The 14153-nt window shown below is 34.1% G+C and overlaps 1 long non-coding RNA gene across 2 annotated transcripts; it reads right to left on the bottom strand.

The window, feature by feature from the left end:
- Nucleotides 1–207: 207 nt before the first annotated feature.
- On the bottom strand, nucleotides 208–13791 carry LOC141449075 (uncharacterized). 2 transcript variants are annotated; one of them, XR_012455329.1, is made up of 3 exons: nucleotides 13206–13758; nucleotides 4207–4274; nucleotides 208–1062 (listed from the first exon to the last, which is right to left on the bottom strand). It is a non-coding gene; the product is annotated as an uncharacterized lncRNA (long non-coding RNA). The 2 variants fall into 2 exon arrangements; XR_012455328.1 differs by lacking the exon at nucleotides 4207–4274 and having other exon boundaries at nucleotides 13206–13791.
- Nucleotides 13792–14153: the final 362 nt, after the last annotated feature.

Genomic DNA, 14153 nt, shown 5'->3' with positions numbered 1-14153 from the left:
CAACACGTTTAAAACGGCATCATTTGAATGTGCAAGAAAATTGCTTTAAGTAACCTACTTTTCTAAGTTGAACTTATTGAGTATAGAAAACATTTTCTTGGGAAAAAGGATGAATAACTTATTTTAAAATCATGAATAAACTGTGCATATTCTAGGTTTAAAATAAGGAATTAAACATAGAATTCTTTAAAATATCTTAGTAGAAAGTTTTTACAATCTCTGATATAATTTAATTATTGAAATTCGAATTGAAAATGTTGACAATTACAAATTTTGTGGCAGCTTCTCAAGATACTTTAACGTCAGTTGACGTTAAGTTTATTTCTCTGATCCTAAGAATTCCAGTAACCATGGCATTAACTTCATCTCTCTAGCCACTTCAAAAGTTTTTCGCACTTCTCAATTCTCCTTTCTCCGCTAAACTTAATGTGAAATTCCCAGGGAACTGCCACCCAGCTCATTCTGTTTAGCGAAATCTTGTTTATCTGCTTCGCATATTTGCTTCCTCATCATACATTCTTTACAGCTACTTATTTTATTTTTTTTTCTGTCTTCTTCGTATATTTATCTTCTCACATACAGCCTCAAAATTTTCCAGAGAATTCAGAAGTGACAGTTTCTGAGGATGGTTATGTTTGATAATTACATGTTAAGAAACGTTTTACAAAATCTGATTTTTATCTTCCATTAATTTCTTTTATTTCAACTGGATTTCACTGTTCCTCTCCCAAGTTTCCTGCAGCTTGGCATCATTCTATTGACATCAAAGTTGTTCACAGTCATTCGCAAAAGTATGATGAAGAAACAAATAAACAAGATTTCGCTAAACGGAATGAGCTAGGAAGTAGCAATATTTTCGCTAGGAACAGTATTTGTGGAGGAAGAAGAATTTGAGAAAAACTTTTGAATCCAAGAAAGAGAATGGGTAACAGTCTCTAGTCTCTAAGAGTCTAGAGCGTGATTATAGTTGTTCTTTTTTCTTCTATGTATATAAGTGCCTACAATAAACGATGATATGCTCCATAGTATAGTGGTGACCATCACAAGGCGGGTTCACAATTCCTGGAAGAGAATAATAAATTCATTAGCACACCTCAGAGATTGGCTAACGGAAAGTGTACAGCACTGTTGTTGCATTCACTTAGTTCATAGCGGAAGAATTCAATACATTTGAAAACAGAGAAATATGAGTCGTTGTTTCTGTAATCTGAAAGAAAAGTTCGACTACTATCATAGTTATAGTATACTGCTTAATAAGTTTACAAAGTATAGTATGATATTACCTAAAATGTATTCAAGAAATATCTAATGGGTACAACACAGTACGTTCACTACGGGATCCAAAATCCAAGCCGCAGAAAATTGAAAGAGATGTACTGCAAGGTTCGCTTCTCTAGCATCTGTTTTTATTTTATACATTCATGGTCTAGGATGTTCGTTTCAAGTAAAAATGTATCTTGTACTTGGATGATACATCTCTTACAACCAGAAATAAGAATATGGATATGGTTCCTGGCCCTTGAGGATGAAATACTCTTCTTGAACTATTGTCTACATCTACAGACTGTGGAAGAAGAGGAAACAGTAGTGTTCCTGGCAGTAGTTAGTACTGAGCTGGAGGAAACATAACCAAGAAATAATCAATAAAGTCTCAAGTTATTTACATCAAGAGGGAAATTTCTTTTTGGTTCATTAACAACAACATACAGTAACTTACTACAAATTCAAAAATAATTTTTTTATTACAGAAATAAATTATTTGATAGATAACAAATCAATAATCTTCAGACAGCTGCTTGCCACTGTTTGAAGAATTTAAAAACTATGGCATCAATATTAAATGAAACTGGTAACGTTAAGAAAACGCTTATTTTCAGGTGGGGTTTTACGTCCAACTACCAATTAGCTGTCGTGGACAGGTGAGACTCATACTTTACTAATAACATTTTTTTTTTCACCAAAAAATAGCAGCTTAAGCAGGGTATCTCCCACGCCTTACAAGCATTAATCAACTTTTTTACTTTGGTTCTTTCAAGCTGAAAGAGGTTTCATATTTTGATTATTTAGGAATTACATTTTCTAGATCATAAATGTTAAAAGAAACTGAAGATGAAGCAGTCAGGAAGGCCAACTCTGCAATGGATTCATTCATTAATATTTTGTTTTATAAAAATAGTTTAAAATCTTTGGAATCAAGAATGTAACTTTTTGATTCAATAATTACAAACACTCTGTTGCATGTTGCTTCTACAAGGAGCCTTAGATATCTAGAGGATTTGGATGCTGCACAATGTAGATTTATTAAAAGAACTTTAATCTTTAGACAAAATACTCCTCATTTTCTAATAAGATTGGAAAGTGAAGTAGTAGCTTGTTTTGCAATTATCGTTGAATTGGTTCTTTAAAATAGAAACTATAGACAGCTTAGGGTATCTAAAAATCTGTTTTTCATCATTGAAGAACCTTCACAGTAAACGAATAAATACTAAACTCAACTGGTTCAAACAATTACAAACTTTAATTAATAAATATATTCTATACCCTGTATGGCCAAATAATTTTTGTAAATCGGATGTGCCCTCCATTGTTGACAAATAAAGGACTTTTCTCTTTAATGAAAGATCTTGTCAGAGCGAAGAATTCTACTAATAGTAGCCATTTGTACGCAATAATTTCTAAAGAAATAGTGTGTCAACCTTATCTCCTGTTGGAAATTTCTCTCAAGTATAAACGCTTATTTGCTCAGCTGAGATTAGGTGGTAAATATTTATGCATAGAATGTGGTCAAAATGTTTGTAAGCTGTGTAACAAAGAGGAGGAAGATGGCACTCATATGGGGGTCGTTGGTGCTGAATTTGCAGAGGTAAGAGGACACGTTTAAGGAAACTTGAGGAAGTTTTTGATGGCCACTTAAACTATAGAAGAGACTAAGTTTCACTACAAATCAGAAAAAAGAAAACCTTTCTGAGTAATACGAGGTGTGTTCAAAAAATAAGGTGAATTTTCATTTTTCTTAAAAAATATTTATTTATTCAACGATTTTTATTTTGTCTCCTTCAAAGTAGTCCCCCTCAGATATAATACATAAGTGCCAGCGTTTTTTCCAATCCTCGGAACAGTTCTGATATGCACTTTTTGGTATGTCCTTGAGCTCTCTCAGCGATTCGGTTTTTATCTCCTCAATCGTCGCAAATCTCCGTCCTTTCATGGGTCTCTTCAATCATGGGAACAGGAAAAAGTCGCAGGGCGCCAAATCTGGTGAATACGGTGACTGAGACATGATAATGTCATTCAACAATTCCTGAGCGATGCTCATGCGACGGTTTTTTTGATCAAAATTCAGCAATTTTGGAACGAACTTCGCTACTACACGCTTCATGCCCAAAATTTCCGAAAAAATTGCAGGACATGTGCCAACCGATATGCCGACAACCTCAGCAACTTCTCTAATTGTGATTCGACGATTCTTCTCAACATTTTCATCGGTTGTTGATGTGCTGGGGCGTCCAGGGCGAGCGTCGTCATTCACATCTTCTCGACCTTCTGTGAAAAGCTTGTACCACTTGTAAACATTTTTTTGACACAGAGTACTCTCACCGTACGCCACTCTCAACATTTCAAGTGTTTTTCAGCACTTAATTCCATTTTTTACACAAAATTTGATTCAAATTCGTTGATCCATTTTTTTCGACAGAAGAAAATCGCCGAACTCGCAAAACACTTGTCTTATTTATGCCTCTAACATACAAACTAAACATGCTATATAGCTACAACTTTGAAAATATGTTCGAGACAAGTGTACCAACATAAAAAAAAAAGACAATCGAAATTCGAATGTACGTAGCCCGCGAAATTTGAAAATTCACCTTATTTTTTGAACATACCTCGTATTAGTCAACAAAATCTGTTCTAAAACATTTCTGTTGTATTTTTCTTAAATTATTTATGATTAACTATATTTTGAGTGCAGTAGATGAGGTTCAATTATTTTCTATTCCTCACTTAGTTTATTTTGTATATTTGTTAACACAACTCTATTGAAACGATGTAATTTCCACCACAATAAGTAAATAATCACTACCCCGACAAAACTCTCGCTACTCCTGACATGTTTTAAAGCAGAAATCAAAAACAAATCAAGAAATAAGATCAATATAATTTTCTCACAATAAAAAAGTAACAAAAGTTTTATATAGGTATACTTACCCATGAAAAAAGTTGGCAAAGCCAAATTTGATCCTACGATCTTGATTGGCCAAAAAGTATATGCCATACTGGAATGGAAAAGTATGAGAAATTTAGGAAAGAATGAATTGTGGATTTTAAGATGAATTGGTAAAATAAATAATAAAATTGTATTGCATCTAGTATGCTTTTGTTTTTCCGCACTGATATTCTTGCTATAGAATAGTTTTATTTGTTTTCTGGGTATTACCCTATACTAGCAGAGCATTGGTTACAGAAATTAAATTAAATACACATCATAAAATTAAATTGAAAACTCAAAGTACACTTTTAAGTTTGCTACTAATGGTACATAAAAAGACAAATTATAATATTTAGCAACATTTAAGTATTCATCTTAATGCCTGTTGTCAAATAACTTGTCTCCAACCTGAACATTGAACGTCACTCTAATAATTGAAATGCAGAATAGACAGACACTTGACTCAAGCAGCAAATATGCTGGTGTCTGAATGTGCTTACTACACTCGACGGGACTCACATGGACGGAAATAGACCCAGCAGCAGTACAGAGGTTGGCGTGTGCACAAGTTCATAATAAAAACAGGGGGTCGAGGTAACATCATCTTCCTTCCATCGCCACAGCGCAGAGTATTGCTGGTTATTGCCAGTTCTCTTTCTCTCTCTCTATACAGTAACTAACATGATTGTGATATGCAGCTTCCAGCCCCCTCCAAGTACAACGACAACCCTCCGCTTCTTCCAGTTTGTTACTAAGCGAGAGTCACCCCTCTCACACCGGCCTTGTCATTCGTGATCTATGACGCTCTCATATAATTTCAATTTGCCGACCCGTGTTAGATTAGTCTTGTTATACAATTATCCATCTAACTGTCACTCGACTCGCCGCTTCAAACCCTGTCCGCCACGCACTCTCTGCCACCGGTCTACACCTAAATAAGCTCTTTTTGTTTACATCATAATTATCTTCTCTTCCCAGCTTGAAGGAACCGCTAAAAAGACTTGTTTTGATTACTATTATTGGAGTAACTTTACAAGAATTATCTCTTCACATAAATCGTTAAGTAACATTATAAATTTTTTAATTTGATTTAGTAATAGTGATAATGAATAGCTCTGGATGGTCACTCTTTTATCCAGAGGATAACGAAATTATTTCAGTAAAGGTCGGTAAAGATTTTTCAATAGGCTGTTCCCTCCACGAAGAGATTGAATAAAGATATTGCACGGCAATACACAAAATTCTTGGGAATGGGAGGTAACCATTGAGAATCTTTAGTAATAGCAACCAAGTAACATAGTAATCGTCTAGTAGAAGGCAATACTTATGTCCCTGATCAACAATTTTGCCTTATACGGACAAGAAATCAATTTTAACAAATCTGTATAAAGATTAGAAACAGGGAAGTTAAGAAAAAGAATCTTCACTTCTCAGATGGATCTGCAAGGAAAAAGCGTCTTCAGGATCTTTATTTCTACGAGCATACTAGATACGGACTTGGAATTCCGTGCAAAAGTTGACACGCAAGTGCTTAACTATGGCACTGCTAACCCAAAGCTAACATAGGTACGAGTTGCAGCTGGTAAGACTGTTGATTACAGAGTCCAGGTAAACAACTACAAAGCCACTACTGCTTCAATAGACTTTAAAATTATGCACACAAATAAGCAAAGCGTTTTTACCCCCTTGTTTTTTAGCCTCTTGAACCTAACAAATCAGCCTTTTAAATATTGGGTTTCCGAACAAATATCTTTGCATGTTAATATATCCAAAATAAAATCAATGATTATCTTCTAATAACTTTGTTGTCTTCTTTACAGCCATTGTTTAAGTTATTTTGAGTTTTGGTTTTTGATTTCTTAGTTGTCTAGAGATTTACGAGTGTCCATGCCAGATTTTTGTATTTCCTTCCATTACCAACTAAATAAAAATCTCACTTTTCAAACTTATAAAGAAAAACAAAAAAGTGCAGATAAATAAAAATAGCGAGAGAAAGTAGAGGCCACTTGAGGGACGTGTGACAGCCACTGACAGAATAAATATTTGATATGGAGAGGAGAACTGTGGCGAGTTGGTGGCTAGCGCCGCTTCTGCAAGGCATGGCGGCGTCTTGAATAATGAAAAGAACAACTTAGAGAGAGAGAGAGAGAAGTCCACACTGGCCATATCGATATCACTGCGTGTCAACACACTAACACAAACAGACTATCGCCCTTACAGACGACACCTTCTAATCGAGGGCGCTATTAACAGCCCAGCCTCACGCTCCGGGCCATACTAATTTCCAAACTTTTACTAAACGTTTCAAAGAAAAACAATAAAATATTCTAATGTCAAGAGGAAAATTTGCAAACATTTTTGAAAAAAAATAACAGTTTTAGATATGTCGTGCCTTCCTGTATTTATTTTCCTAGAAGGAAAATTCTGCATTTTGTGAACATTAAAAAAAGAATTTATTTCTTGTTATTATAATGGGTAAGGTGACTAACTATTAAGGGCGGAATAGAATGCAAGATTAAATACGAGGCAAAAGGGCAGTCAAAAATACCATCAAGGCCTCAAGCAAAGACGCTTCAATGCTGAATCGTTAAGATAATAATGTAAGAGTGATTCCAATGGTTTAGTTATGACAGTATGAGATAACACTCTCTCAAACACACAAAAGAATGATCCGAAGATCAATCTGTATGACAAGGTACGTCTGGAGACTATCTCGTTAGCGTGGCATAATAATCTAAGTCTCCACAATGAAATGGATTGGATTAGATTTTACTCCCAGCAAATCCACTTTGAGGTATTAACCAACAAGCAACATGTAACAGGCAACATGTCTCGTTTTGCTATTAGTAGTACATCACGAAATAATGGACTAAAATGAAATAAAAACCTTATTAATCTGAAGCATTCTTAAACGCTCTTTTAAGCAAATAGTATAAAATTGCATTAACTTCCACATTTTTCTCTATACCTAGGCCATTCTTGTTAGATAATGATGTGTTTGATCAGTCTAGCTTCTTTTTTAAGGTCTAGATTTATTAAATCAATTATAGTGAACAGTTGACGTTGAAGTGTTTTGCAAAAAGGTTTACGACTATTGTCCATAATCGAATTCAGATCCTACCACAATCAACATTCTTAGCCGAGCAGAGGATTTGAAAATTATTGTTTTTCATAGCAAACAAAGTATTTGAGTTTATGGTATAAACTTACTCCTAGAATGTGAACTTCGTTGTTCTTTCTATTAAAATCATCATCAGATGATGAAAATTATTTATAAAAAACCCAAAATCTGAGCTGTATTAGAAGAACTTTACATACAAGTGTTGGTCGACACTGTTTGACTTTACTTGTGTTGCAATTTTTTCAGAAAATACATACAAAACTTGGTATAGATTGAGAATTATAATTTGTTGAGTTACCGACAAAACTGCACCCTGAATATATTGCAATAAATTCTGTGTTCTCTAATGTGTCTTATTCTCTATTATCATAATAACTGTAAAAGACTTGAATTCAATAAACCTAAAAAAAAATCCAACGGTATTATGGCGCAGGAGGAGTGGATATACATAAGTTCCCAAGGGTGTAGTAAGTGTAGCAACCCTCACCATAAATATCCAATAACCTTTAAGTACTAAAAAGGCATTGAAAAATGAAATTGTTCTTTGTTTCTTATAATTGCATTTAAGGAAAAAATAAAAATAGCAAGTATGTTTAAGTAGATAAACATAGCAATGAATAAATTACAATAAGGAACACGAATGCATGGACTACGAGTATGTCCTTCAGCAGACTAGCAGCTAACTAAAAACTCCTACTAGATCCAGAACAAAATATAAACAATTTTAAAAGAAGAAACTAATAATTAAATTCATCAACCATAAACTTCCGATATCCACCTATGTATATACAAAACATATAATCCTGTATCCAATCCCTACCATTCTCAAATACTCAAAAAAATTGAGATTTACTTAACTTCTTTCTCCCAAAACATCTAATTCTGAACTCTCCAAAAACTGGACAAACGGCAATATAGTGATAAACATCCTCCACCTTGACCCAGATTACACAAACTGCACAAATGCACTCGCTCATTTCTCCCATTCTAAAATTCAACCCTAAGAGCTGTCCTCTAATCTTAAATACATTTTTCATAAAAATAAAGTTACTATCGCCGGAAATATGAGGATTTTGTAAAGCTTAATACGATGATAAAGCACAGAACAGAAGAAGAAGCTCTGGCATCAAACCGTACCCTAATCCACAAATTATTAAATCGATCTATCCTCTGAAATTCTAGTCCTGCGGAATCTTAATTATATATCTCGGTAGAATTGTCGGGGCCCATTTCTAGAACTAGATCAAGAAGATTCTGCAGCATTCTTGTCCACTCTATTTAGCTTCTAAATAAAGACATGATCTTCTAATTTATACTTGGGTTTCGTCGATAGACCAGCCAAACTCTCTTAGCATTTTGTTAGCAGTGCAACCTACCGACTCGGTCAATGCTCTGAATTGCTAGATTAACTACCAGATTGAATCTATTGTAATTTCTTATACATAATGTTCTCCCGCAACTCTTCTGAAGTCCATCTTACTGTGGGGTCTGAGAACTGATTTCTAAAATTCGCTTTATTCAAATTTTTGGGTTCCAACCCTAACAAAGAAGCTAGTCGTCTGTAGAGAAGAAGATGCTTTTCAAAATGGGCATAACCCGTGCCCTCGATTGCAGGATGTTAAAAGAAATAAATTAATGTTAATAATTACGTTTCGTGATAATTAAAAAAAAAAGGATTTTTAATGATGTAGAATTGTTAATTTAAACAAAACCTTTAAAAAAAAAAACAAATAAAATTACAAATAAATAGTATTCGACTAAATAAATATTTACCCACAATCTATCCGTACCAGTTAGTAAAAGTATTATGAAACAGAAAGGTAGTTAGGACGATTTTTAAAGACGTGATGGAAAACGTCCTCCAGGAGACATTAGAGAGATTTGTGACAACATCTGACCAAATAACAGTTCGGCCAATCCTGTTTATCTTCGCTTCTTACTTTGATAGAGTGTACAAACAGCACTAGTTACACCACTGTCTAATGTAAATAGTCATGTATTATGTACAGCAAAGTGGGCAAGTAACTTACTGGCCGACCTACTACCAAATAATCCCTCTCACTCGTCTTTCCCCTTCGGCATAACTGACGGAAACCAGGAACTTTGGGCCAAACTAAATTGTATTTTGTTTACTCACTAACAATGGTTAGACCAGGAAGAAACAACCATACGAGTAAGAACTGACAGGAAGTTGATTGCAGTGATTATGAACACGAACTATTAACTGGGAGTTTCCTGGCTTGAGTTTTAAACTAAGTTTTTATTTGTTCGAAAAATAGAAAAGTAAAGTAAGAGCTGTCGTTGTCTGTCCAGCACTTAATTCGACCTGAGAAAAAAGGCGATTATTGTATTTTACTTGTTAATTAACCAGCAATTGACAAAATAAATTAATCAATTATTTTAAAATGTTTTTTCTTTCTTTCTTGACATTTAGCTCTAGCCTCTTCAATTTTCCAATTGAGGTTTCGAGACGTATTAAAGTTCTGCACAATAGGGTTGTCAGCCTTACGCCTAACCTCCGATTCAATTTAAGAACCTTAGATTTAATGGGTTTACTCCCTTTGACGGAGATATCTCCTAACGCCCTTCGTTGGTGTGCTTGTTTATGTGAATGTAGTGTTAGTGTAATGTGACCCTATTGTATAGTGAAAATGCATGGTTTAAAGTGCTAGGAACCCGTGGGACTGCAAAACTCAGGAAGCTACATGCAACATTGACCCCCTTCGGCCGTTTTAAAATGTTTAAAATGTCTAATTGTATTTGTACAAATAACTTAAGACTAAAGTTATTATGAAATGTTAAAGAGAATAAGTTATTTTTATGTGTATAGCTTATTTAGGCAAAGTGTAAATGATTGAATGCAGTCGTCTGTGAAGTCTAGAATGTGAGATACGAACGAACGATTGGATGCGGGGAACCGCTAAACCCTTTGCCTAAATGTTTCGTGTAAGTATTGGAGGAATCATTATTGAGTGTTTTTGATTCCTGCATCCTGCAGAGACTTCTACGTTCACAGATGAAATGGCTGGTCCGCCCTTTTAAGTTACATAACCGTCCGTAAAGGAGTAAGAGGTTCTAAAGGTGGGTCAATAGGATTTCAGTAGATTGTCTCAAAGTTTTGAAGCCATTGGATTCTTAGCCGTTGATAGTTCGTTGTTTTGATGACAGAAATAGATTAGAGTTGCTCGGAGGGAGAGAAGAGAGGTAAGGGTTGCTGAGTATATTGTGGAGTAGAGTAGCTACCTGCTCTCAAAATACAAAAAGTAAGCGTAGGAGTTTACACCGATTCCATATAGGTCACTCTCGATGACTCAAATCCCACCTTGATTTCTTTAACTACTACTGGGGCTTTCTAAGTATACAATTTGGATTATGTAGTTCAATTGTACTTTTTAAAATTTAAATAACTGTTATCATTAAAATAATTTGGTTGCTTTACATTTACATTAATATTTTCTCAAAATTTATTAAATGTAAACGATCATTTATGCTGGCCGTTTTGAACTATATAAAATATTTTTTTCATTTAAGATAACACTGGCCATTTAATTCAGATTAAAACTGAATTCCATTGGTAAAATCACTAATTAATGCAGTTTTATGATGAAACACAATCACATACACAAAAGAAGTATTTTAAAAAAATGAATAATTTCAAATAAATTGTAGGATGAGATAGATGTTAAGATCCAGCAAGACTAGAATAAAGAGCAAAAAAGAAAGAATAAAACGATTAGTGGTTAGTAGGGAGAATAAAGAACCAATTGTTAACTGAATGTTATTCTAACTATAGAATTTATAACTCTAATGTGAATTACAGTGAACTGGGAGGTTTATTATAATTAAATATTTAACTTAGATCAAGCCTCAGGCACTTTGCTGGTCGTGTGCTAATTTCTTGGCAGCCTGCGCCGACATGTGTCTAGCCTGGAGCTTGTTTTGGGAATCTAAATAAGAGTAGCTTCCCATTAATCAAATCTCGAACATATGTATGTTTTTAGCAAGTTTTTGAAAATTAAATTAAATTATTAAAAGAGATCTGTTAAATTTATAGCAGAACATTCAGCAAAAAGTTGAAAAACAAGTTGTAGAACCTCCTCAAATACATACAAAACATTTGTACAAAAATTAATTTATAATTAAGGGAATTCAAAACAAGTTTCGAAAAAAATGTATAATATATCTGTGAGCGGTTATTGCGAGAATATTGAAATTTGGAGGTAATCTAATGGCTTGTCGTTGACGGAGAAAAAGCCACCATTCCGTAATCTCTGCCACTGCGAGTGGCTTGGCATACCTAAGCTGCCTTTGAGAGAGAAACAAGGTGTCTCAGGCGATTCTCAGGCACCTGAGAGCTGAGTTGTGTTCAGTTCTGAGATGTACTGATGATAGGGATACCAAAATGCCAGTTGCCCTTCTTTATTCTGTATTCCCTCTTCTATATTTTAATAATCTGGATTAAAGATTCAAAATATCTTCAAATTATAACAACTAAACTAACACAGTCAAATTTTTATTCGACTTAAAATATTTACTAAATATAAGGCTGCATTTAATAGTGCTCAACCACTATAGGAACTAGACTTTTTTTAAATTACTATTGAATACTAAAATAATTTCTTTATTATTATAATATTATTTACTGATTAATACTATAAATGATTAACAATACAAAATTTTTAATACTGGTATAAATACTAATTTATATCCTACAACCGATGTTTATTACTAAGGTAGAGATTACAAAATTAAACTTTGGTCTGTAGTTCAAAGACAAAATATAAAAAAAAAGAAGTAAGAAATTCTAGTTTGAAATAAAATAAATCTTGAATCTCTTATGAATTTTTAAGCTCTAAAAATGATCTTCTGAAATAATGTCAAGTACTTTAAGAATGTAATTGATTTTCTGCTTTATTGTTGGTTGGAAAATTTATTTCATCAGTTACATGACGGTGAGGTTGGCGTGAAGTTGCGTGAGACCACAACCAACGGCCCACCTGGACGCTAGTGCATAGGTATAGCACAGTGGGTGTAGTTAGTATACTAATTGTAGTATCATGTATAACGGAGACCACAGAGAACACGGAAAATATAGGCGAGGGCTGGTCGGCAAAAGCATATGTGTGTAAATAGCTTGGGTCTGTGGCTGAAGTTTCGGCATACACTCGGCCAAATGTCACCCGTGTCCTCCGGACGACGGAACGACTGCCTGCAGGACAATCTCCACCATACACACACACACACAGAGGGACAGGAGTGCCAGATAGGTGCCTATATATACAACCCTTCACACTGTGAACATGTGCACTGAACCATATGACAAGTGCTCTGCTGTTTTCCTGAAAAATACTGTCCCAGAACTGTACACGAGCCAACAATTATTTAGAGCAAACAACTCTACCACTTTTGGTTTATTCACCTAAAAATGTTCCACCGGTGGATGTCCACATCTTATTCGATCGAAATAGGGAAACAAATGAAGAATTTATTCAAGCAATGTCAAAAACAATGGAGCAGTAAAAAATACATTAAGTTTTCCGGCATTGAAGAGAAAAACGAAGTTCAACCTATCGTTTTCCCTTTAATTCAATTGACTTCCATTTGCACTTTGATATTGTTTTTTATGTTACGACTAATGTTATGTTACAGATGATTACGGCTGTAGCCCTGATTTCAACCATGTTAATTTAGTTAAGTTGAAGGAATAATGCCAATTTCAGTCATTACTTTTTATTTTGCCGAACTTTAGACCTGGGGACTAGGTCATCTTCAGGGCTGTGGAACATATTTTACAGTAAAGATATAAATAATAACAGAAATTGGCATAATTCTTTCTTCCTTCTTAATGAATCAGTCACTAAAAGCAATGAACAATACTTAGTTTAGTTACTGGACTTATAAGGGCATTGGCACTTCTCCATGACGTCTCTTAATTCTCCGTTTATTGGCGGCTTCCAGTAGATATCTGCTCTTAGTAGCGAACACTAACTTAGTTCCTTTAAGTCCCGAGTTCAATATCCTCTAACTGAGTTAAACCTCTTCCTTCTTCTTGAAATCACTTAGTGTCCGAAACAATGTGGAGCTTGAAACACGTTTCTGAAGGAGACACGTATTAATACTCAGAATAAATGCGACTAATGCTCCTTTGATTTCCAAGAACCCAATGTTAAAATAAAATGGGTTTTTGTTTGTTTGTTTTTAATTTAAGCTAAGCTCATTATCACCCGGATTCTGTGCACTTCCAACCTCCGAACTGTTCTTTTGTTACACACGAAACGCAATGCACCTGTGCAATTATGTTCAGGAAAATCTAACGATAGCACTCCTGAATTTACACTCTTGGCTTACGAGTAACAATTGCTACCAAAAGAGCTAATGCTTCATTTTTAGCTCATTTTCCGGAAGTCAGTAGCGTAATCTCCAAGATATTAATAGATCTTAATTGAAAATAAAAAAATTTTAATAAGCAAAAAATATTTAACAGCTGTTTATTTATTAATATTAAGTCTAAATCATTTACAAAAGTCTTAGTAATTAACAATTCTACTTCTACAATAATTTATAAAATCCATCAAAATTCGGTATGTTATAAAGAAATTATAGTCATATCTTAAAAGTAAAGTAGATTACGGCTATTAAAAAAGTCTTAAATAGATGTATCGTTAAAAAAATAGCATAAAATTTTAGAAGAGAATCTCAAATAACTACAGATTTAATAATTCTTAGGCTTTCAACAAAATAAAGATATTGTTAAACAGATGGCCAGCAAATTGAGCGCTTATCTTGATGAATATGTCATGCAATGGTGCAGTTATATTCCAGTTA

The sequence above is a fragment of the Rhodnius prolixus genome, unplaced genomic scaffold, assembly GCF_049639745.1.
Source record: "Rhodnius prolixus isolate KJV_2025 unplaced genomic scaffold, Rpr scaffold_2, whole genome shotgun sequence".
In the NCBI taxonomy this organism is placed as follows: domain Eukaryota; kingdom Metazoa; phylum Arthropoda; class Insecta; order Hemiptera; family Reduviidae; genus Rhodnius; species Rhodnius prolixus.
Note: the sequence above shows the minus strand (reverse complement) of the source record. Positions and strands in the feature narration are given on the sequence as shown.